This window comes from Denticeps clupeoides, chromosome 1 (assembly GCF_900700375.1).
Source record: "Denticeps clupeoides chromosome 1, fDenClu1.1, whole genome shotgun sequence".
In the NCBI taxonomy this organism is placed as follows: domain Eukaryota; kingdom Metazoa; phylum Chordata; class Actinopteri; order Clupeiformes; family Denticipitidae; genus Denticeps; species Denticeps clupeoides.
The window spans coordinates 14,861,946-14,886,786 of NC_041707.1; the positions used below are offsets into that span (position 1 = coordinate 14,861,946).

The following is a 24,841-nucleotide window of genomic DNA, read 5'->3' on the forward strand; positions in this document are numbered from 1 at the left end:
TTCCACTCCGCTTTCCGGAGGGGTGCGACGCGTTCGTTCACCGCGGTTAGTGCGGCCGTCGTCGGTAGGCGTACATCGTAATATACACAGACGTAGGAAAGTGCAATTGGTTTTAATGAATGCTGTTGCGTTTTAGGTTCGTCTGGCTATTTTAAATGAATTTGTTCGGCGCGATTTAGATGGTAGAAGCCGACCTGTGACTGGAGACATCATCCTTCCACACAAGAAAGTATGTTGTTTATAAGGTAACTTATATAAATGTGAAGTGGTGTATAGACTGCTTTTAATAGCTGAATCTTTCACGAATCTGTCATGTGTAGAATATCTGCATGCATTTATGTGCCACAATAAAGTAGAACATATTGTGCAAACTTAATGGGTCAGGGTACTATCAAGAATCTGGGTTAAAACCTATGAAATGTTTGTGAAACCTATTTTGTTGACCACTATTCCAAATTTGTCCTGTTTTTGGTTATGTTGTATGGCAGTTCACCATTGTAATTTTTATCACAACACCTCCAACAGCCCTTTTTGCTTGGATGCTACCAGCTTCCATGCAGAGTGTAAAGTAAAGGTACCTAAAATGTCAGAAAATGAATAGATCATTTTGCAGGACAAAAGTGAACAGATGACAAGTGACAAAAATGACAACTGACCCAGGGGTGACCAAATAAAAAGCCTGGAGCGAATTCATCCTGGAGCGAATTTATCCTGGATGTGTTGGGGTAAATGTGGCCTGTTTAGCCTCATGTACACATCTGATTCAGTCTTCTACTTCTTAGGGAATATAGAAGTATATAAGCTGTGCAGGGCTAGTGCCCTCCAGGACCAGGGTTTGTGGTCCTTGGTCTAGACAAAAATTAATATGCCAAGTAAATGAGTCTGCAGAGCATGTATTCATCTTTATAAAACATTAAGTTTAACATTAAAATGTCAAAATTCTTTTCAGCATCACACATTTTACTCATCGTAATTCAAAAGAGTTTGCATACTGTTGTCTCTTTTTCTTGTAATTTTGCTTTATTACATTCCATATTACATATCATAAACGATCTATCACTCTTGGGCACATTGTAATTAATTTTAAATGTGTCCTCTCTCCCCCCAATACCACCCACCAACCCCCCAAAATGAGAGACTGAAAAATGTCTAACCTTTCTGTGTTGTCTCCTAGCAACACTGACTTCTCTGATGTATCTGCTATTTCATTTGTAGTTTACCTTTGGGGAGGATGAAGTCAAAAATATATATATTTTTTGCTTCTTTCACAAATCGGATGAATGTCAGTGGGCTTGGATGTGGAACTGGCTGTGAATACAATGTTTTTTACTGATCTGCAGTTTATTTAATCCCCAGGTCACTTATAATACAAGATTTTCTGAAGGCATCCTCCATTTACTCTGCCTTCAACTTGCATCAATGCACAAAATAGGATAATGAATGACCAATTCTGCAACCCTGATTAGTCGGTAATACCTGTATAAGAGAATTATCCTAATGCCCCATGAGGGTTTGTGTCCATGACGATGAGTGCACTGCCACCAGACTGTCTGTCCCCAGACAGAAAAAGCCATTTTCCTCCTTTCGGAGAGTAGAATTCATTAGCAGAGCTCTTTGCACCTCCATTTAGAATGGAAAGCAACTAATTATACTGTTCTTAACATTTTGGTAAAAATAAAGGTGTTCTAAATCCTGGCTCCTTGTTCCTCCAGTATTTGGGATTTTGTTGAATGATTTTAGAGTTGTTGAATCATAATTAAAACAGTTAATTATAACCTAATGGCACACAGTATGAATCGGAATATAAAAATGTACAGCCTAGAGCTGTCCCAAATGATTATTCTTTAAACGATTAATCTAACAATTATTTTTTTACGATGCATCAATGCATCTAACAATTTTTCCTAATCAGTTTGGTTTGATTTGATTCTTTGTTATTGCCACATTAATTGACCAATATAGCTATTTATACATTCTAATTTAGAATGAATTAAAAATCAGAATGAAAAAACCTTCATTTCTTAACATTCCAATACATGTTTATTGCTCTTAAACGGAGCGAAAATTAAAGTAAAATGAAATAAGTGCAAAATAATGTCAGATGTAGCATTCAATAAAAAATAAAAGGAATATTTTCTAAGAGCAATTGAAAGAACAGAATAACTGAAATAAACTTGGGGGCTTAAATAATGTTTTATTGCTTTTATTAAAATAAACAGCAGCTAATGTGTCTTCTGATATCCTTCTCCAACACCAAGTATACTGTAATGTAGAAATTACTGAATAACTTCTTCTACATTTAAGTACACCCACATCTTTGATGAACGATTGCTTTCTTTTCCTTGTTCTGGGTCCAACGCTTATTTTGCATGAACATTCAGGGAATGAATCTGTCATGGCCGGAACCTGGCGGCACACTCGCAGACATGGAGGAGGAGAGTTGAGGGAACGATGGGAGACAGTGGGACAGCATATAGGGGGCAGGAGATTGAAGCCCCACGGCGGGAGGATGGGAGTGCTTGTAGACAAAGACAGCTGGCCGAATCGTGGGCGGCGTAGGTCAAGGGCATCGGTGCCTGGACTCTCCATGGGCAGGACATTAGAGTGGTCAGGGGCAGAGCAAGGGTTCGCCAACATTCGGTCCAACAACCATACAGAAAGGGAGAATCAAAAAAGAGTGCTCGTAGAGTGACCCTGCCTCATGGTCGGCATGAGGCAGGGTCAGTCGTAGTTGAAAGCAGGTGGGCAGCAAAGAGAATAAGTTCTACAAAGAGCAAGTGAAGTACAAGATGTTACAAGACACTGGTGTTTTATATGGGACAGTATCACTAATGTTTTAATGTCATTTAATGTTTCATTAATGCCATGTTAATGGGATTCGTGTAATTTGACAGCCACAGAACATTTACTGGCATATCTGCTTGACCTCTTAGTTGCTCCCTGTCCAAATCCACAGATGGCCTAAAGATTATACTGTAGAAGATTTCTGTTTTAAAAAAATAATAATAAAACAATAATACATTTAAATGTTGCTGTTGTGATGGCCACATTGATTTACTACTACACAAGTGAAATGTATAATGATATATTAGGTCTCAGTGGTACCTTGTCAGTGCGGGATTTGGACCCACAACCCTTTGATTCTGAGTCCTCTTGCTTCCTCTGCCAGGCCACCGCTGCCTTATACTGCTACAAAAAAACTGATGTGAAGCGCCACATTTTCTGGAACCGAATGGAGCTGGGTGGAGCTCAGAATTTCAGTGGAACACTGAGGACATCTTGTGAGTATAAATATAGCAGCAGTATATTACCAACAGGTAGTCACTTGAAGAAGCCACAGAAATGATTTGGTTTGCTTGCACATTTCTCATTGAAGATTGATGTTGATATACCGTGTCTGCCTTCAAACAACTACAATTAGCAGACATTTGATGTTAAGCAGATTATTCTTGACTTATCTCTTGAAACATAGTTGTCCAAATCCACATGTATATGTATGTATTTCAATACATACAATTAGAATTACACTATGTATTAACTATGTAAATAAATATGCCTCCATCCCAGGTCCTGGAGGTCACCAGGTCACCACACCTTTTTCCAGGTTTGTTAAGGGAACCTTGAAAAATGCAGAATCAGTGCCCTCCATAACTGGGTTCGATAAGCCCCGGTGATTATGCTCCACAAGGGTAGTGGTGGCCTACCAGGTAAGAAAGCGGCCCCATAATTGGAAGGCTGTCGGTTCGACTTCCAAGCCACCAAGGTGCCACTGAGCAAAACACCATCCCCACACAGTGCTCCTGGGGTGCCTTTCACGGCTACCCACTGCTCACTAAGGGTGATAAATGCAGAGGACATTTTTTTGCACCATGCTGTGCTTGCTGTGCTTCACAATGACAATCACTTCACCTTCAAAATGAAGAGAACCACACATTTGTCATTCACCCTCCACTAGATGGTAGCAGAAGCCAGCCTTGTATCATACTTGTAACAAGTTTCTTCATTAGTAGACTTTTTAGTAAAAAAGGACGTATGTTAGAAAGACAAGATTCTGTGCAGTCAGCAGGAATGACCCATCAAGCAAGTTGTGCTGCTTTGTTTCTGCACTGTGAGCAATGAGCATGTAAAATATTATACTTTAGGACATAAACAGAGCATGAAGCAGTTGTCTCTTAGACCTTGAAATAAGCAGATCTCAGCATGTGTGTGTGTACGTCCTTTGCTGCTGTGGGAAAGCAGTAGACATCTGTAGGGTGTTCTTTTCATCAGCCGCAGCTGAAAGCCCGTTTGAAGGCTGGCCATAGTGGTGATAGTCTGGTCAAATAAGTCAACCATTGATGGGGCCGTGACCAACAAAGGCTCTGTTTATTCCCTTCTCCCGCACTCTGAACCAAGGGGCCGGTTAGTGTGCTCAAAGGGACAGTCGGAGAGTACTTTGATAGGCAGCATTCCCATTCATGCAATGTGGCCATGTGGAATGTTGGGATGGAGTTTTTCAGTGCAGCAGGTTGAAGCACTCTTTGGCCTTTAAGACTGCTTAATGACATAGCTTAGCCAAGAGGACCTAGGCAGAATGTCTGTGAGTTTAAGATGACACACATATAGTATTGATTATGCTATCAATTCATGTATGTGATTTCACCTTGAGTGGATTACAGCTTTTACAATAAGACTCCATTTACTGCTGACAACCTACTTCAAACCTGACATTGAAAGTAAATGATGGCTATAAAAAGACATGCTGATATAAGACAATGTGTTGTATATACTATTAAGATAAGATAAGATCAATCTTTATTAGTCCCACAAGTGGGATATTGCATATGTCATGGTAGAAAGTGTATAGAAACAGAGGTAATATCAGCAAAACAGAGGTAATAACAGCAAAAAATAAATATGTATATATCTACAAATGTACAATTGAAATCTACACATGTACAATGGGTACACCTGCACAGTTGTATTTGAAGTGTGTGTTTGTTTGTCTGTGTGTGTGTGTGTGGTCATCTGTGAGGTCTTTGTTATAGAGTCTGACAGTGGTTGGAAGAAAAGACCTTCTGAATCTCTCCTTCCCACATCGTGGAAGCAGTGGCCTGCCACTGAAGGAGCTGCTCAGTGCTGTCAAGAGTTTCCTGCATGGGGTGGGAGATGTTGTCCAACAGGGATGACAGCTTAGCCACCATTCTCTTGTCACCTCCTCACCACCTCCACTGGGTCCAGAGGGCATCCTAGAGCAGAACTGGCCTCCGGATCAGCCTGTTCAGTCTCTTCCTGCCCCCAGCAAAGATGCTGCTGCCCCAGCAGACCACACTGTAAAAGATGGCTGATGCCACTAAAGAGTCAGAGTCTTTAGGAGTGACCCCTGTACTCCAAAAGACCTGAGCCTCTACAGCAGGTACAGCCTGCTCTGCCCTTTTTTGTAGAGAGCATTTGTGTTATGAGTCCAGTCCAGTTTATTGTTCAGATTAACCCCAAGGTACTTATAGCTGTCCACAGCCTCAATGTCCATACCCTGGATGTTCAGTGGTTGCCGTGGAGGATGTTTGTGCCTGCGGATGTCTACCACCAGCTCCTTGGTTTTTCCAGTGTTGATCTGGAGGTAGTTCTGCTGGCACTAGTCCACAAAGTCACTGATCAGTTCTGTGTACTCCCTGTCGTCCCCATCAGTGATGAGACCGACTATTGCAGAGTCATCAGAGAACTTCTGCAGGAAGCAGCTGGTAGAGTTGTAGGAGAAGTCTGCAGTGTAGATTGTGAAGGGGCCCCCGTACTGCAGATCACCCTGTCTGACACAAAGCCCTGAGTTCTCACATACTGTGGTCGGTTGGTGAGGTAGTCCAGGATCCATGTGGTGAGATGATGAGCGAGCTTGTCCCTCAGGATTGTGGGTAGGATGGTGTTGAAGGCACTGAAGAAATCAAAGAACATGATTCTCACAGTGCTCCTAGCGTTCTCCAGGTGAGAGAGGGAACGATGTAGGAGGTGGATGATGGCATATTAGATTCCTTCATCGTATCCTATCCTGAGAAATGTAGTGATTAGCAACATAAGTGTTATTTTTGAAAGTGGAAAAATTATGGTATTTGCAGGTTGCCATTTAATTGCCTGTAATTCTGCACCATGGCTGAATTTTGGAAAGGGACTTTAGATATAGTATTAGGGGGCCACTAAGACCTATATAAAAGCGAAAAATGTTGTTATAAATCCCAATAATGTAAGGTATGGCAGTGTTTCTTTGATGACTGACTGGCATGATTATGATACCCTGGTAGAGAATCTGCATTTGTGTTTAGGGTCATAGACTCATCATGGTCATTGTGACAATAAAAGCAACTGTTTTACCTTCAATTTAGGTTACGTTGGAAAAAGTACAGGCCACCATGTAAAGCTTTTCAGCGGAAATAAAGCCACAGACAATTTTACTTCTACCTAAAGCCAGAGACTAGTGGAGCTTTGGTGCTCTTTCTGAGGCTTCCTCTGGCTTTCAGTGGTTGTCTGGAGGTTCAGTCTGTCCAAGACCCTTAAATCTGTGAAATTCAACAGATGACAGCCAAAGTGAGTTGTCAGACCTGCAGCTCCGAGTGCCAAGGTGTTTGGTGTGACACCCTGCAAGTTTGAAACATATCAACAGTATGGGAAAAATCACACCATAGTGTGTTAGAACAGACACATTTAGAATGTTGTTTTTTATGCAGCCAAAACCAGAAGCTGTTAGAGATGCCTGCATTACAAGATCTGTATAATAATAAAGAGTATAATCAAAAATATATATTTTTTTCACTGTGTTACATACACATTAATACATTCTAGTGTTCCTTGATAGGCAGTTTTAGGAGCCAGTCTACCTGAAACTGAAAAATGAATAGGTTGTAGGTGTCCAACCAAAAACAATGTCTGTATAGATATTCCAATTTATATATAAATGGAACAATATAAATATATATTGTTCCATATAAATATATAAAATATTTTAAACAAAAGGGGAAGGAGGAATTGAGGTTGGACAGAGAAGAAGGATATATATATATATATCATTCAAACACTCAGTATACAAAGCAGCTAGGGTTCCGGGGTTACATTGTGGGGGCTCTTAAACAATGGAAATGAAAAGAAGATGAACGTAAAAAGGATGTGGTTACGGATGCACACGGTGCAAGCGTGTCTGCTCTGTCGCGAGTGCAAACATTCATCAGTCCGCTAAGCCCCTCTGTGGTTCGCTTTGATCAAGCCCTCACAAGGCCTTGCCTGCGAGGCATCCTGGGGAAACCCAGGGTCCTATGCTGTGTATCCACATTCCGCTTCCATCCCCTCCTCAGAACTGGCAGCACAGAAGAGGCTGTGTTACTTAAACAGCACCAAATACTGTCAAATCACAGCAAACTCAAATACATGGAAATGAACGCTTCATGTACTGAACAAAATATATTTTGTCCTGATATAAGAGGACATTTAATTTAAAAGTTTATCAAAATGTCAGTTTGTGGCCAGTGCAGAATTTAATGTGGCACTATGGATGGTGCAACCAGAAAAACTGGGTATGACACCTGTTCTCTATGTGTTTACTCTCTGGTGTTCTCCCATTGAGGTGTGTGTGTGTGTGTGTGTGTGAAAGATCAGAATGCCTGCTGCAAAAGCCACAAATAAAATACTCAATTATATGAGTATGCTGGAAATTATATAACATGTAGTGTCAAAACCTTACAACTTTACCAGACATTAAAAGCCTGTTAATTCTTCAGTTAATAAAATGGCACTCTCACAGAGAACCAGGTAAACCCATAAGGACAAAAAAAAATGAAAAAGAAATTACACCCCCTTCTCTATCAAATAGGTCCCTATTTTGCCACCAAAACCGCCCTAACTACATAGACGTCTGAAGGTATGCTGTGGTATCTGGCACCAAGCCGTCAGTAGCAGTTCTTTTACTTTGCAAGGTGGTGCCTCCATGGTTTGGATTTGTTTTTCCAGCACATCGCACAAATTGGATTGATATCTGGAGAGTTTGGAGGCCAAGTCAGCACCTTGAGCTTGGTTCTGTCCTTCAAACTAATCTTGGAACACTTTTGATGTGTTGCATGGCTCATTATCCTGCTGAAAGAGGCCCCTTTCATCAGGGAATACTGCTTCAATGAAGGGGATATGTCTGCCAGCATGCTTTCTTTCCATAGTGCACCTTCATGCCATGTCTTACCTAGATAAATGATGCACACTCAGAGCCATCTATATCATTCTTCAGATCAGGACACCTTTTTTCAGATCAGCTATCAAGCCGTTACAAGATGCTCAGATTGGTACACTTGTCCAATTGTTTCTGATTTCAACATATGGGCAAGTATCACCTCAAGGACAAAATGTTCACTTGTTCATATATATCACCTCACCGTGTACCATTGTAACAAGATGATCACCTGTCAGTGGTCACAATTCTATGATTGGTGTAGATTTACACAGAATGCTCAAGCCTCTGCTTGTTTTGCCACGTAGAGTAGTTAATTGCGTAAAATCCTCTACATCAATTTTGTGAACCAAGATTACTTGTGGCCTAGTGATTTAATATAATCACTTTCCCCACCTTCTCTTTATTCAAGCATGTACGTGTCCTATCTGTTCCTCATGCATCTTGCACAACATTCATCTTTCACAATAATTTTCATGCTGTGAACATGTGGAATTGCTTGTCTGTAACTCGATTTCATACCCAACCACAACACTGCCAATGTGCACAGCTCAATCACGCAATTTTAAAACTTATTTCAGATTAGTGTGTTTTATTATTAGGCTCCATACATACTATACAGGCATAAAGAATGTTTAATACAATAAAAAAAAACATTTTTTTTGAAAAGCAGCTTTTCATAAAGACAAATGGACATTTCTATGATCGCCTTCATTCCACGGAATGTTGAGTGTTATCCTGCAAGAGTAAACAGGATGTGCGACACAGGCTGCATAACCATCTGACGCTCACGCTGTAAATAAAGTGCTGGGTGACCCTCAGACATAAACAGTGTACAGGTGGCCCATTTTATTAGTAGTAGAACCGCATTTCCACCACTGGACCAGTAATGAAGCAGCGTTTCATAAGGTATATTGTTTCAGGGAGCTGCTGCTGCTGCTAGCTTCACTAAAACTAAAGTTTCAATCCACAACACTATTTCACCTATGATTGAAAGAATAAGAATCTGAAAGGACCAGTCGGGATTAGAGGAGCCTTGAAGTAGAGCATCCACAAGGGGAGCCAGCGAGGGTTTGGGTGATATTGGAGAACTTGTTCCAGGCAAGTTCTCCTGAGTACTGATACAAGGACAAACAAGGTCACCAGGGAACCACTTAGCGGGCCTATTTACAAAGTGCTAAAACAGAAATAATGCTTTGGGCATGTTTGTTGGTTAATGTCAAAGCAATTCATGTTTTCAGGATTTATAGATATTTAGAGATACCCACACAGCCCTTTTTGTTTGAGTGTCATTGATTTTTGTGAACTGGAAGACCATCTTTAATGTTTTTTTTTTTATTAAAAACATATATATATATAATGGGATGATTGACAGCTCTCATTGTCACCCCAGGTGCCAGTGGGATTGGCAGACTGGCACCGGTTCACCTGATAATTGGATCCTGATCACTCACAACTGCCGCTTGAGTGATCAGGACCCTTAAAGAGTTGATCTTTATATGCGATGTTCATTCTCTTTTACTTATGTGTTTTTCTGGCCATCGTGCCATATTTCTGTTTTTCTTATTAAAACCCTTTTGTGTTAAACATGTCAAGCGCCTGTGTCTTTCCTCGTATCCGATGCAGCTTGACACATTATGGTGATAATTGGCAGCTTTCACCCTACTTCCTCATTGTATATGATTTAAACACACTCCTGTCAGCAAGAAGCGTTACCAGGTTATTGTTCCAGGTTATTGTTCCAAACAAGGGTGGTAGTAGCCTAGTGGGTAACACACTCGCCTATGAACCAGAAGACCCGGGTTCGAATCCCACTTACTACCATTGTGTCCCTGAGCAAGACACTTAACCCTAAGTTGCTCCAGGGGGGACTGTCCCTGTAACTACTGATTGTAAGTCGCTCTGGATAAGGGCGTCTGATAAATGCTGTAAATGTAAAATGTTCCCTTTGTTTTATTTGTTTGTAATTCCACAAAAATACATAGGGAACCCCAAGAGTGAGATGGAGAGTGTGGCTGGGGAAGCTGAAATGATGTTACATAGAAAACACTGCTCTCGTCTTTGGGAGTGGAGTTCTGGGTGTGTAGACTAATCCAAACGCTTCATTATACACCCCTGCTTTCACATTAACCATTTTTTCTTGTATCAAACTCCCATCTGTTAAATCATGGGAAACACAAAGAACCTACGTCAGTAAGTCTTTTCTGTACCTGGTGATTCGATAGTGAGCTGGCAGGTTGCCTTGGCAACTGCAGATTGTGACAGCAACAACAGTGCTGCAATACATAAAGATCACTTAGTTGCCAGGTTGTTTTTGACCTGTTCTTGTGCTCTTTTACCTCCAGCATAAAAAATGTAATTTTGTCTTGAAAGATGTGCCTGTGTTTACAATGAATGCTAATTATTTTTCCTGTATGTTTCCCTTTCCCTGAGATGTTGTGCAGCAGGCTAAGGGAATTCAGGAAATATAGGAAATCACAGCCTGACTTGGACCTGCTTAATTATCAGAATCTCCTACGAAACTTCGCCACTAACCTCATCTCTGCTAAATATACTTTCTACAAAGCAAAACAATAAACCTTTGTCCACAACCTTCAAAAAGTCCACAGCATATTTTCATCTCTATTGAACCCTCCAACTCCCAATACCAATTTTGCCTACTTCTTCACAGGGAAGATTGAGCAACATTTACTCTACCCTCTGAAGACTTGCTGACAGCCCTAGAACAATTTTCAAATCTTACATCAGATGAAATCATCCAGGTCAAATCTACAGGCAATCCAACCACCTGTCCACTGGATCAATTCCCTTCCACAATACTCTAAACAATCTCTCCTGTCCTTATCCCCTTCATTTCTCATGTCATAAATGGTTCAATTACATCTGGTCATGTACCATCTGTACCATCGATACTCTCAAGGTGGCGCTGGTGAGGTCGGGAGCCATCGCGACTGCTCCGACCCTGTTTAGTTTGTTTTTGTCTTTTAAACTTTAAAGCATTTCTTTGCATATAAAGCATTTCACTGCATATCATACCATGTATGACTATGCATGCTGACATAAAAATGCTGACACTGTGTCTGTTCCCCGGGTTGGACGGGGTGTCTGTTTCAGCAACTTACTACCCGTTACTATCATTCCCTCTGAACGTACCACCAGCACCTCCGATATAAGAATAGGATTATTAAATGTTAGATCTCTCACTACTAAAACGCTCATTGTTAATTAAATTATTCCAGATCAGGGGTTTGATGTACTGTGCCTGAACGAAACTTGGTTAAAAAAAAAACAAATTTGTAGCACTAAACGAGTCTAGTCCTCCTGGATACAGCTATGTACACCAACCTCACTTAACTGGAAGAGGAAGTGGCATCGCAGTAATTTATAACGATAACCTTGGTATTACTCATAAACCTGGACATGGATTTAACTCTTAGGAGATTCTACATTCCAACATAACTTATGTAGTCTCAAAATCATAAGTTAATTCCATTGATTATCATTTATAGACTCCCTGGACCTTACACCGAGTTTCTTAGTGAATTAGTGAGTCTATACTAGACTCAGTTGGAGTTAACTAACAAAAAATAGGACCAACTCATGAAGGTGGTCACATGCTCGATCTCAAACTGAGCTTCGGCTTATATATAGAAGATATAGTTATTCTTCCGCAATCTATAAGAGGGCTCTTAGTGCAGCTTGATCAATGTATCTCTCCTCGTTAATAATCAGAAACAAAAATAATCCCAGATTCCTGTTTAACACTATAGCCAAGATAACCAGGAATAAGAAATAGAAACTACCACTCAATATCATCAAAGTATCAATATCATCGATTTTATGAATTTCTTTAATACTAAAATAGCTACGAATAGAGATAAGATTAAAAGCACAACAAACAGCTCTGTCGATGTTTCTATGGAAAATAATCTTCAAATAGCTGACCACCGATTAGAACGCTTCAACCTTATTAAAGGGCATGAACTAATTAAACTAATCTTGTCATCAAATCAATGTACTGTACTGATATCCATGAAGTATATCAATTGGGATTTAGACGTCATCACTCAGTCTCAGTCAGCACTGAGAGAGCGCTGGTTAAAGTGGTTAATGACCTGCTGTTGACCTCTGATCAGGGACACATCTCGCTGAGAATGTTATTGGGATTAAGGGAACAGCCCTTGAATGGTTCAGATCTGACCAACCGATATCAGTTTGTGGACATCAATGGTGATTTGTCTTCACAGAGTAAAGTAGAGTTTGGTGTTCCACAAGGTTCTGTCCTAGGTCCGTTACTATTTTACCTATACATGTTACCTTTAGGTGACGTCATCTACAAACACGGTATTAGCTTTAATTGCTACGCTGATGACACACAGCTGTATCTGTCAGAAATGCCAGATCAGAGGCAGCAGCTGAAGAGAATAGAGAATTGTCTGAAGGACATTAGACAGTGGATGCTCACCAACTTTCTTCTGTTAAACGCTGACAAGACAGAGGCTCTCGTACTTGGGTCTCAAGCAGCCAGGCATAATCTGGCTGACTACATCATAACCCTGGATAGCCTATTCTATAGGGAACCCCAAGAGTTCTACTTCACCAAGCATTGAAGTAAAGGATCTAGGTGTCATCATTGATGCAGGTCTCTCATTCAATTCGCATGTAGATAATGTCACTAGGATAGCATTCTTTCACCTTAGAAATATTGCAAAAATAAGAAATATCATTTCAATTCATGATGCAGAAATGTTGGTCCAAGCATTTATTACATCAAGGTTAGATTACTGCAACGCATTACTGTCTGAATGCTCTAGTGGTGTAAACTGCAGTATTCTAGTTCAGAATGCTGCAGCCAGAGTTCTAACTAGAACTAGGAAATTCGACCACATCACCCCAGTCTTACAATCTCTGAACTGGTTACCCATCAAATTTAGGATTGATCCAATCTGAAAACCTATCTGTTTTATCTGGCCTTTTGTTAAAGTCCCAGACACTCATTTCACTTCACTTTGACACAATGTCAATTATAAAGTCCAGTTTATCACACAGTCCCCCTGTTGGACACAGACAGTGTTAAACTCACCCTAGTTAGGCTGTCCTATATTTCAGTATCGGTGGTACAATGCCACCGTCTGGTGCTGCTTCTGTTTGTTTTCTCCGAGACACGGAATGAAGCACACAGACCACTGGCAGACTCCTGGTTCCTGGTTCTTGACAACTGCTTAATCACAACCTTGATGGCATGACGAGGCAGGTGAATGGAGACGATGAGAATAGATGACAAGGAAGAAGAAAGCATTTGCATTATATAATGAAACCGGGCTTTAATGATTGAAGAACAGGACAGGGGAGACATCCGGCAAACGGTGAACGTGTAACACAACAAAGACCTGACGGCAAACAGAAACAAACAGGGCAGCTTTATACATTCGACACAGGTGAAAATGATTAACGATCATTACACATGACAAACGTAAAACTCCGGTCCGAATCCCGGACCTGAGTAACCCCTTTCAAACCGGATCATGACAGTACCCCCCCTCTTAGGCATGACCCCTGGAGGGCCAGGCAAAGCAGTCCATGAAGGAGGGAGGGAAGTCCATACACTGAGTCTTAATGATTCGAGTGGACAATGAGATGAGTCGACTAGAGTTGAGTCGAGATGAGAAGAGAAAAGATGACGAGCTGAGATGAATGGTAAATGAATGAATGACTGGTACGGTATTCATGATGGACGAGCGGCGGATCTCAGCGGATCTCCTTTGATCTCAGCGGGCCGCCGTCTGCTGTATCCAAATGTGTGGTCAGGCCTTTCTTTCACAACCTTGATGGCATGACGAGGCAGGTGAATGTAGATGATGAGAATAGATGACGAGGAAGAAGGACGCATTTGCATGACGTCACGAAACCGGGTTTTAATGGGTGAAGAACAGGACAGGAGAGACATCCGGCAACAGGTGAATGTGTAACACAAGGTTGCAGTGGTGGAGGTGTGGGATGGCCCGTCTTTCCACTGATGAGGCAGGCTGAGCAGTCCTTCACCACAAATTCAATATCCCTGTCGATCCCAGGCAACCACACCCTGTCACGGCAGGGCTGCTTGACTTTTATGATGCCTAGGTGTCCCTCGTGAGCCATGGCCAGGATGCGAGGTAGGCTGCCGGGGATGACTGCCGCAGTCCCCGTGCCACAGAGACCTCATTCCAACAGGACAGCTCATCTTTAACTCGATGAAATGGCACCAGATCCCTGGGCACCATGCGTGGCCACTCCTCTCAAATGCAAGTGCAAAGCTGTGACAGCACTGAGTCTTGCGCTGAACCCAGTTGGAGGTCCTGTAGAGACACGACCTCCCGGAGTGGCCCATGAAGCATCTGGCTCCAGTGTATCCATGGCTGGGTCTGGAGGAGTATCTGGAGTAGGCCTGGAAAGGAGGTCTGCCACAACATTGTCCCGGCCGGGGGTAAACAGTGGAGTGAAATTATATTGGAGGAGCCTCTCCGACCAGCGGTGGAGCTGGAGCGCCCTGTGCCCCGTGCCTGAAGATGCGAGTAGGGTCGTTAGGGCCTGATGGTCTGTGCGGAGGGTGAAATGTCGACCATACAAGTATATATGCCACCGCTCACATGCCCAGACGCAGGCCAGTGCCTCCCGCTCCCCAACTGAATACTTCTGCTCAGCCAGAGTCAGAGACCGGGAGGCAAAAGCAATGGGGCACTCCGAACCATGTTGGCACTGAGAAAGGACAGCACCTAGCGCTACACCAGAAGCATCACAGGTAAGAAAAGTGGGGCGAGACAAGTCAAAGTGAGCAAGCACTAGTGGTTAGGTAAGCTGGGCCTTTAGCTGACGGATGGCTGAGGAGCAGGTAGTATGCAGTCATTCCCAGAAAGGATGCAAGCTTGGCTGTGTTGGAGGGCTCAGGGAGATGTTGAACAGCCGCCATGTTACAATTTAAAGGTGTGATGCCCTCTCCAGACAGGCGAAAGCCCAAAAAATCGACAGCTGGCACAGTGAAGACACATTTGTCCCCATGTGACCTGCCTGGATCTTGAGCACGCGGTCCAGGCGCTCATCATGTGATGTGAGGGTTGGACCATGCACCACAATGTCATCCAGATAAATCACTACCCCCGAACTGCAGTAAAGACGGTGGACATGATTTTCTGGAAGCAGCTAGGGGCAGAGCTGAGGCCGAAAGGCATCCTAGTATAGCAGAAGAGGCCCATGTGTGTGACAAAAGTGGTCAGGTTGTGGCTCTCGGGATACAGCGGAACTTGGAGATAACCCTGTTGAAGGTCTAGTTTGGAGAAGACAGTAGAGCCATGGAATTTAGCAGCCAGTTCCTCCACAGTAAGCAGCAGGTACTTGTCAGGGACAACAGCTGTATTGACTGACCTTAGATCCATGCACGGCTGGAGAGTCCCGGACTTCTTCCGTGCCAGCACCAGATTGGAGACCCAGGATGAAGCATCGATCCGCTCAATTATGCCCAGCTCGAGCAGGTTGTTGAGTTCCGCAGTGACTTCATCACAAAGAGCCAGAGGAAGGCAGCGCAATGGCAGAATGACCAGTCGCACGCCTGGTTTGAGCAGGGGCTGGTGGTTGAATGCGGTGAGACAGCCCAGGTCAGTGAACAGAGAGGGCCAGTGCTGCTGAGCCCACCATGAGAATGGTGGCACCATCCACATCCATCAGTGAAAAGCCCAGACTGCTGAACAAGTTCAAACCCATTAGGTTAGCCCTGTGACACGAGACATGAAAAGTAAAAGACGGTAAAGTTACACTCTGATACTGAAGTGGTAGGGAAACAGTGCCCACCATGTCTATTTTGGAATTCCCATACCCCTGTATCCAGCAGCAGTGGCAGTGGAACACCATCCAGTCATACCACACACGTTTTAAATGGGGGAGATTCGGGGGGAAATGGGGGACGTGTCACAATCCGGTCCGAAATGGGGTTACTCCGGTCCGGTATCCTTTATTGTCATGTGAAATGTTCCCTAATCGTTTTCACCTGTGTTAATTGTATAAAGCTCAGGTCTTTAATGTTATGTTCCGTGTTCACCCATGTCAACGTCTCGATTGTCTCCCCTGTCCCCCCTGTCCTGTGATCCACCATTAAACCCCAGTTTCGTGATGTCAGATGAAAGCGTACTTCATTCCCCGTCACTCTTCAACCTGCTCTCCGTTCACCTGCTTCGCCATGCCCGCATGGACGTGACCAGACGCTGGTGTGGAGAATCCACAAGGCCGATGGCCATGAGATAAGTCAAAAAGGATTCAAACCAGCGGTACCAGGGCACTGGGCAAAGCCAGAAAAGGAGGTGGAGAAGGTCAGAAAAACTATCCTCGTTGCCAAATCTTATGTTTGCTGTTAGTGAATAACCACGCGGACTCTCGACACGCTGTCTGCTTCTTTTCTCTTTATTTCCTTATACCCAGAATCCCATTTGCAGGCTCACTCTATCCTGAAAGGGGGTCCCTCTCTGTATCACTCCTTCCCACTCATCACTCCTTGGAGTTTTTCCTTGTGTGCAGAAGGGTCAAGTGTGGGGGTTGTCAACTGTAGGGCTTGTCAAAACCCATTGAGACATACTGTATGTGATTTTGGGCTATATAAGAAAAATGTTGTTGTTGTTGTATGTGAGAAATAAAATTAGAATTTTGTCTTTAAAACAGCCAGGGTTCTTCCAATCCTAGTGAAACCCACTGCTGATCTTGCAGACATCAATCAATTGTCTTTCTAAAGTTCTTGATCATTTCATCTGTCTCTAAACAACCTCCTAGATCCATCCAGTCTTGCTTTAGAGCAGGTCATTCTACTGAGACGGCCCTAATGGCTGTTTCTGCATGCAGCCAGAACAGCAAACCTCTCCTCTGTTCTTATTCTCCTTAACCTCTTTGCAGCATTTGATATAGTTAACCACAAGACCCTCCTATCTATCCTGAAGAGACTCAGAATTCGGGGCTCAGCATGGCAAAGGATTGCTTCCTAACTTGATGAAAAGTCTTACCAAGTGACTTGTAAAGGATCCACATCTACTTCACACACTCTGCACTGGTGTCTCTCAGGGCTCAATACTCAATCCTCTCCTTTTCTCTCTCACCAAGATAACTTGGTGAGGTCATTTCCTCACCAAGGCAACACACAACTCTCTATTCTCTTTTCTTCCCTCAGATGTAAATGGCGTTTCCAAAATCTCTGCATGTCTTAACTGGATGGCAACCTCACACCTAAAACTCAATCCCACCCACTGGTGGAATGTAACAAAGTATTTGTACTTCGTTACTGTACTTAAGTACATTTTTACATATCTGTACTTTACTTAAGTAAAAATAATAATGCATACTTTTTATTTTACTCCATTACATTTTGCGGCAATTATCTGTACTTTCTACTCCACTACATTTCTACAATTTATGCAGTTACTCGTTACATTTTATGAACACAATTTCCTCAAAATCTTGCATTAAAAATAGTTAGCCTATTGCATTCTGCCGTTTTATTTACTCCAATGATGGCAGAACCCGCGTCAGTTCGCAGCACAAGCTGGTAGACCGGCTTGATTTCAAGAAGATGAGACGTTCAACATGGACCCAGAGCCTGCATCAACTGAGCGTGAACACGAGCCCTGCAGCTCTGAATCACAAAGAAATCCTTGGCCGGATTTAAGAAATTGTCACGTGGGGGCTGGACATGGCGATGAAGGAGGACGCATATGCACGACTTCACACGACAGGGGTTTAATACAAACTGCACACGACAAGGGAACATTAACACGCAGTGACCTGATGGCGAACAGACACAAACAGGATAGCTTTATACAATTATATAATTAGACAACAGGTGAACACAATCAGGGAACATCACACCAGACGAACATGAAACTCCGGTCCGAACTCCGGATCCGGAGTCACCCCTGCCGGTCCAGATTATGACGGAAATATTTTTGAGTACAAAGGAGCAAAGAATGAGTCCTTGCGATTTCTTTGCATCCCATGCCTGCCTCAACATAAAGAATTGTTGGCATTTAAAAACTCCCCTTAAAATTTGAAAAAACATATAGAAGTAAGCTATGCTATGGTATGCTATGCTTCTGGGTATGTTATGACATGTTATGATACTATTACCTAGCGAAATGTATGCTGACATACAGAAATAGTATAAAAATCACACCAATGTAGCTTCATTATTTTTTAAACACGGTGGTAGGATAAAACTGGTTTATTAGCTCAGAGAAGATAGCTTAATGTCTTTGCTAGCATAATGTCCAGCTCAGTGTTGTGCCAGTTCACACTGAAAAAGAACTAGTTCACATTCGTAGTTAATTTTTTTACATTTTGAACCAAGTACACAGCTCAAAAAATTAACTTGTTCACAATCGTTCTTTAGTTATTTTTTTGTTTTTAACATTTTCAATACAGCGTCCTTATATCTGAACCTCCTTCAGTCTTCTCCTTCTATCTGTCATACCTAGTAGATAACTTGTCATCCACATAATTATAAGGTACACACAGTATTGCAGAGTACACGCACAATAAGCACACCAAACTTTCCAATACACAAATACTGTATAATTGCTTGTATTTATTATGAGCTACAGGCATAAGTCAGTATATGTACTATGCTTTTACAAAATGGCACACCCCAGATGTTGAGACAAACCATTGTGTGAGTACTTTTACTTAAAAAAAATACTTTAAAGTAAATTTAAAAGTAAGTACTTAGTACTTTTACTTAAGTAAGATTGTTAATGTAGCACTTCTACTTTTACTTGAGTATATATTTTGAAGGTTACTTGTACTTTTTCTTAAGTACTAAGCTTCAGTACTTCCTCCACCACTGATCCCACTAAAACTGAACTAATATTCATTACAGCAGATTCTTCACCACATCAAGATCTTGGTATCTACCTAAACAAATCACAGATCTCTCTTTCTGCAACTGCACGCAACCTTGTAGTAACTATAGACAACCAATTTGCCTTCTCAACTCACATCACCAATCTTTTCGGGATTCTTTCTTTACAATATCAGGTGTATCCACCCTTATCTGTCAACACAAGCCACCCAGATACCTGTTCATTCCCTAGTAATTTTACTATTGGGTTACTGTAACTCCTTCTAGCAGGTCTACCTCTGAATGCCATCTGGTCTTTACAACTAATACAGAATGCAGCAGCATGACTGGTTTTCAATCTTCCCAGTTTCTCTCACACCACCCCTCTGCTACGTTCCCTCCACTGGCTCCCAGTACATTTACATTTACATTTACGGCATTTGGCAGACGCCCTTATCCAGAGCGACTTACAACGTGCTTTCAAGTTACTATCGATGAAGAGATCAATTCCGGTTCACTAGGACCCCAACTATGAATACATCTATTTTATTCACTCTGTGTACACAAAGTTCAACAACAAGAAAATTACAATTTAATCTAAATATTCTTTAAAGAGGAAGGTCTTGAGCTGTCGTTTGAAGGTGCTCAGTGACTGAGCTGTTCTGACCTCGAGGGGAAGTTCATTCCACCACCGAGGGGCCAAGACGGAGAAGAGTCTAGATGAATGTTTTCCTTTTACCTTCAGAGATGGAGGGACCAGGCGAGCAGTACTGGAGGCTCGGAGTATACGAGGTGCAGTGCGAGGTGTAATAAGGGCTGTGAGGTAGGATGGTGCTACTCCATGTTTGGCTTTGTAGGCCAGCGTCAGTATTTTGAACCTGATGCGTGCAGCTACTCGGAGCCAGTGGAGGGAACGTAGCAGAGGGGTGGTGTGGGAGAATTTGGGAAGGTTGAAGATTAGTCGTGCTGCTGCATTTTGTATTAGTTGTAGAGGTCGAATGGTACATAGTGGTAGACCAGCTAGAAGGGAGTTACAGTAGTCCAGTCGTGAGATTACTAAGGACTGATCCAGTAGTTGGGTGGCCTGGGTTGACAGATAAGGGCGGATTCGTCTGATATTGTAGAGAAGGAATCTACATGAGCGGGAAAGATTGCTGATGTGAGTTGAGAAAGAGAGTTGGTTGTCTATTGTTACCCCAAGGTTGCGGGCTGTTACAGAAGGAGAGAGCTGCGAGTTGTCTAGGTAGCTGCCCAGATTCAAAATACTGATGCTGGCCTACAAAGCCAGACATGGGGTAGCACCATCCTACCTCACAGCCCTTATTATTCCTCCACTGCTGAAGGTACGAGAAAGACACTCTTCTAGACTCTTCTGTGTCTTGGCCCCTATAGGGACAGTGGTGGCCTAGGAATCGGCCCCGTAACCACGGGTTAAAAGCGGAGGACACATTTTGTTGTGTCAAGTGTGCTTCACTTTCACTTCACCATGTGGTTGAATTTACTTCCACTTGAGGTTAGAACAGCACAGTCACTGAGTATTTTCAAACACCAACTTAAGACCTTCCAGAGAATGCCTGTAACTAACTTGTAACTTTTAATACTTTGACTAACATGTAACTTGAAAACTAGTATGACTTATGAAAAGAAAAACTACAACCAAGCGAATAAAATAATTTGTATTCATAGTTGGGGGTCCTAGTGAACCAGAACTGATGACTTCATTGATGGTAACGTTGCAGTCGCTCTGGATAAAGGAGTCTGCCAAATGCCATAAATGGAACTGTTTCAGCAAAACTTCAGAAAATCCTGAATATATGAAAGTACATTTAGTTGACAATGTTTTTGACCATTTGAATAAATGTTGACTTTAAAAAAAGATTTAATTGATGTTGAGCGATCCATTTTATTCCCTGATATTTTATCCCTTTGGAAATATCATCCGAGAACATAATACCCCCATTCATATTCTTTGATTCACCAGATCTCAGGCCAACTCCACACAAATTTTTATATGAAAAATCTGATTCCGTCATGAATACAAGGAAAAGAAAATCACAATTTTGCTGACACCATCAGAGTGAGGCACACACTGCACACACATGCAACAAATGCACCAAAACATAGCCTCAGTTCCCATGTTGACCTGGCCCACAGACGTTGCTCCCTATAAGTTCAGAAGAGGAATCATGATCAGCCATATGGTACATGGAGTAAAAGAACTGCCAAACCCCAGAGAAATTCAGGAGAGCATGTAGCAGATCTCATCCTCGACAATAAATTTTCTCCAGGGGTCGGCTTTGATAATTCTTGTTTTGAGCAGTCAGGGCCATCTGGAGCCCAGAGCAACCTGCTTTCATGTGCGGAGGCATTAAAGTAGCGCTGCATTAATTTTGTGTTAAGAAAAGCAGTTTATCTATCAAGAGAAGTCGATTGTAAATCAGTAACAAGCCTCACAAGAAAACCCACATTAAGAGAACAGAAGAGAAAGGAAGACAGGGAGCACAGGAGGGAGCAAGCGAGTGAGGGAGAAAGACGTAATCCGGATGGAGAGCCATCATTAGAAGACTAGTCACTTGAGATTGCAGTCCAGTCTCTTAAAACCCTGCTTGTTTATGACGTCTATCAGGTTTAAAGTGGAAGCTGTGGTAGATTCTTGTAAAACTACACAAAAGGGGGAAACGGGTCAACGTGATTATTGCCTCTCTGGCCTTTTTTTTTTTCGGAACGTGATACCCTGTTAAATTCTCTATGCTTAAGTGCAGACATAAGGTGCAGTTTTTCATGTCGCTTAAAATCCTGGAAAGGACAGCTGATGCCTGGCTTCCATTCTGTAAAGTGGCAAATAAATCCAGACCCCATTTAAAGACCATTATAATCAGGGCTTCAGAGGCCCTTTTTCTTTAGATGGAGCCTGCCCTGTGGAGTAGTTGATTTCATAAAAAAAAAAAAAATCATATAAGAAAATATTACCAAGGACTGGAAATTAGAACCAGTGTGAATATGAATGGCCTGTATTTTTCCAGCTTATGATCTCAGTCCATAATTTATTTCAGCAGCAAATAAAACACTTTCTTTATATATATGTACACCATTGCAGACGTGGCTATTAAACACAGGTTATGGCTAAACAAAGGTGTTTGCTGTGTGCAGGTGGTGCGCCAGACTTTGCTGATGTCCCGACACGTCCGTCATGTCTGATTCACATGCCAACGCTACACTGGAACAGGAAGGAGAGCATGAGTGTAAGAGGTGTGAGCCTGTTATGGAGGCTGCTTCCGTTCAAGGCATGTTCACAAAAGATCTTCTTCTTGCAGGAAGTCAAGATATTTGAGAATATATGTTTTTTGTTTATAGGTCACTTTATTGCCTATATTTATATCTGTGCTGAATGCACACTCATTCAGCGGCAAAACATCTGGAGGAATTTCTTCCAGTGCAGAACAGAGTGGTTTTTTGCTTATTGGGTTACCGCTGAAATGAAAACATGCGCATATTCAGTTCTGCTTGCCTACAAACTCTGTAATCACAGGCCTTGGGCACTGCACAGCCACATGCCTTCATTTAGGAATGGTCTCTAAGCAGCGCTACCTCTCCAGCCCACTGGACCGCATTTCAATAGATTGTTAGTCAAATGCAGTTGTTGTAAAATGCTTCATATATTGTACGTAGACTGGTGTATATATTTACACACAAAAATACATTCCTCACCAAGGTGCCCTCTATGTAATATATCATTTGAAATTCTCATTTTAATTTCTTGATGATTACATTGCATTATGATACTTTTGATATTGGTCAATATAAACATGTTAATTAATGTCCACATGCATATCCAAAATAACATTAAAACTGATATTAAGATTCTCCAACAAAACTTCAGAGCATGCCCTCACTGCACACCATGAGGATTTTTGGGGTTATTCCAGTTCCTTTTTTAACTTTTTTTTATACTGCCCTTCCAATCCCATCTGCACTGTGAACAACAGTGAGCCAGCATGGGTTTTGTCCTCTGCTTTGTTATGTCCCTGTTGTGCATGGGAGAGGCCATGGAGAGAAGTCTGACAGAAAAATGCGTGGTATGTATCTCCTGTGGTTGCCTGGGAGGTACAGTTTGCCTTTTCACCAGGGACCAATATAAAGGCCAAGTAGTGTTCTGCCCACTAAAAGTTTAAAATGAAGACACAAAGCAGCAAATAGAAAGCCCAAATATATAATCCCATATACTATCCAACAAGAAGAGTGCATTGACAAATTTATAATCAGACAACAAAAACCAAAAAAACCACCCCGTCATGACCCTTACTGCATCTTAACTGCTGGGTGGGAAAGGGTAAAAAGGGAATTTGATATCATACACAGAGGGTGCAAATGGTGTTCCATCCATGAAACACCCATATTCAAATATCAAATGTTATAATTATTTATTTATTTAATTTTTATCTTAACAGTGCAACTCAAATAGTGATAACGCGTTTACAATTTAGTCAGTTTCAGTATTCAGCTACAGTCAAGGCTGAGTTCTTCTCCACTAGTTGAACAAATTGTGCAGATCTAAGAAACTTATAGCAATACGTTTTTTGCATCGGTAGTAGACAATTCGCCAGCCTCCTGGATGGCACCAATATTAGTTCCACCAGACCTGAATAAGCTCAAGAACTGGGTGGTAGCAGGGAGAGAGGTGTGTTAAACCACAAAAATGTGGTGAATGAGTGCCCTCCAGGGCCAGCATTGTTGACCTCTGGGCTTGACAGTCTCAGTTAACAATAGCTGGAGACCACAGCCTTCTAAGCACTTGGTCTAGGAAGGATTGGACTAAAAATATACACTAACAAACGTTTGGACACACCTACTCTGGGCCAGTTAGAGAGACTAAGATGGGAGACAAATTTGAAGAATCCAATGCAACTATTTTTGTAGTAGGACAAAGCGAAGTATGTTTGATCAATGAGCTTTTTCAAAGTCACTTCTTTTTGTTCTTTTTGATCTTCTCAGCTGTCCTCACTATCCGCTGTACGGTCTTGCGTTCCGATATGGTGCAGTTCCTAAACCAGTCAGTGATGCAGCTGGTCAGAATGCTATCAATAATATATAATATATCTATAAATAACATTCCTACCAGGCTTATATCATCATTTCAGAGATATAGGCCGCAAAGTAGAAATACAACTTTTAGACAATGAGCAATACTTGTAAAGACCTAAAAATTAGAATAATGTGCTTTATTTTTTAACACTGAGCTTTTTCAGGTTTCATCTTGAAAGAGAAAAGGGGAGTAGTAAACTAACATTTGGAATGGAAGAAAGCTGTGTGTGTGCAAACATAAACAGGACGATATTTTGTACTGTTTATGAGAACTCCTTCCTTCTGAGAAACACAACAGACCCACAAGGCAACCAGGCACAAAAATGGGCTGGACAAACACCCACGTCCCACATGTACTCCCAGTTTCAATAAAAAAAAGTGCTTTTCAGACATTTAAGACAAAGGCAACCCAAAAGTTCCACTCGACCATTTCAGAAGTTTCTCATCATTAAGGCAGTAACACACCAATACATTTATACAAAAATGGACAATATCATTGGTATCATGTTCAAGGCCATAGTGATATACACAGTTTGTATTTTACTTTCCAGCAGACCTCCAATGCTGTCCAAGGTGAATTATCTGTAATTGAATCATAAGTAATTGAAGTCTTGGAACACATTTTGCGTTAAGGAGCGTAAGTAGGCAGTATGTTGTGCCAGACAATACTGTAATGGTACAAAGTGTTGAGCCAAACTGCTTAGGTATATACAAAACCCCTCCAGAGGTCATGGTGCTGA

The 24,841-nt window shown here is 42.0% G+C and overlaps 1 long non-coding RNA gene across 1 annotated transcript; it reads left to right on the top strand.

Annotated features, from left to right (window-relative positions):
* The first annotated feature begins 26 nt into the window (after positions 1-26).
* On the top strand, positions 27-3,781 carry LOC114793746 (uncharacterized). The gene is made up of 3 exons (XR_003750275.1): positions 27-245; positions 3,170-3,281; positions 3,568-3,781. It is a non-coding gene; the product is annotated as an uncharacterized LOC114793746 (long non-coding RNA).
* Positions 3,782-24,841: the final 21,060 nt, after the last annotated feature.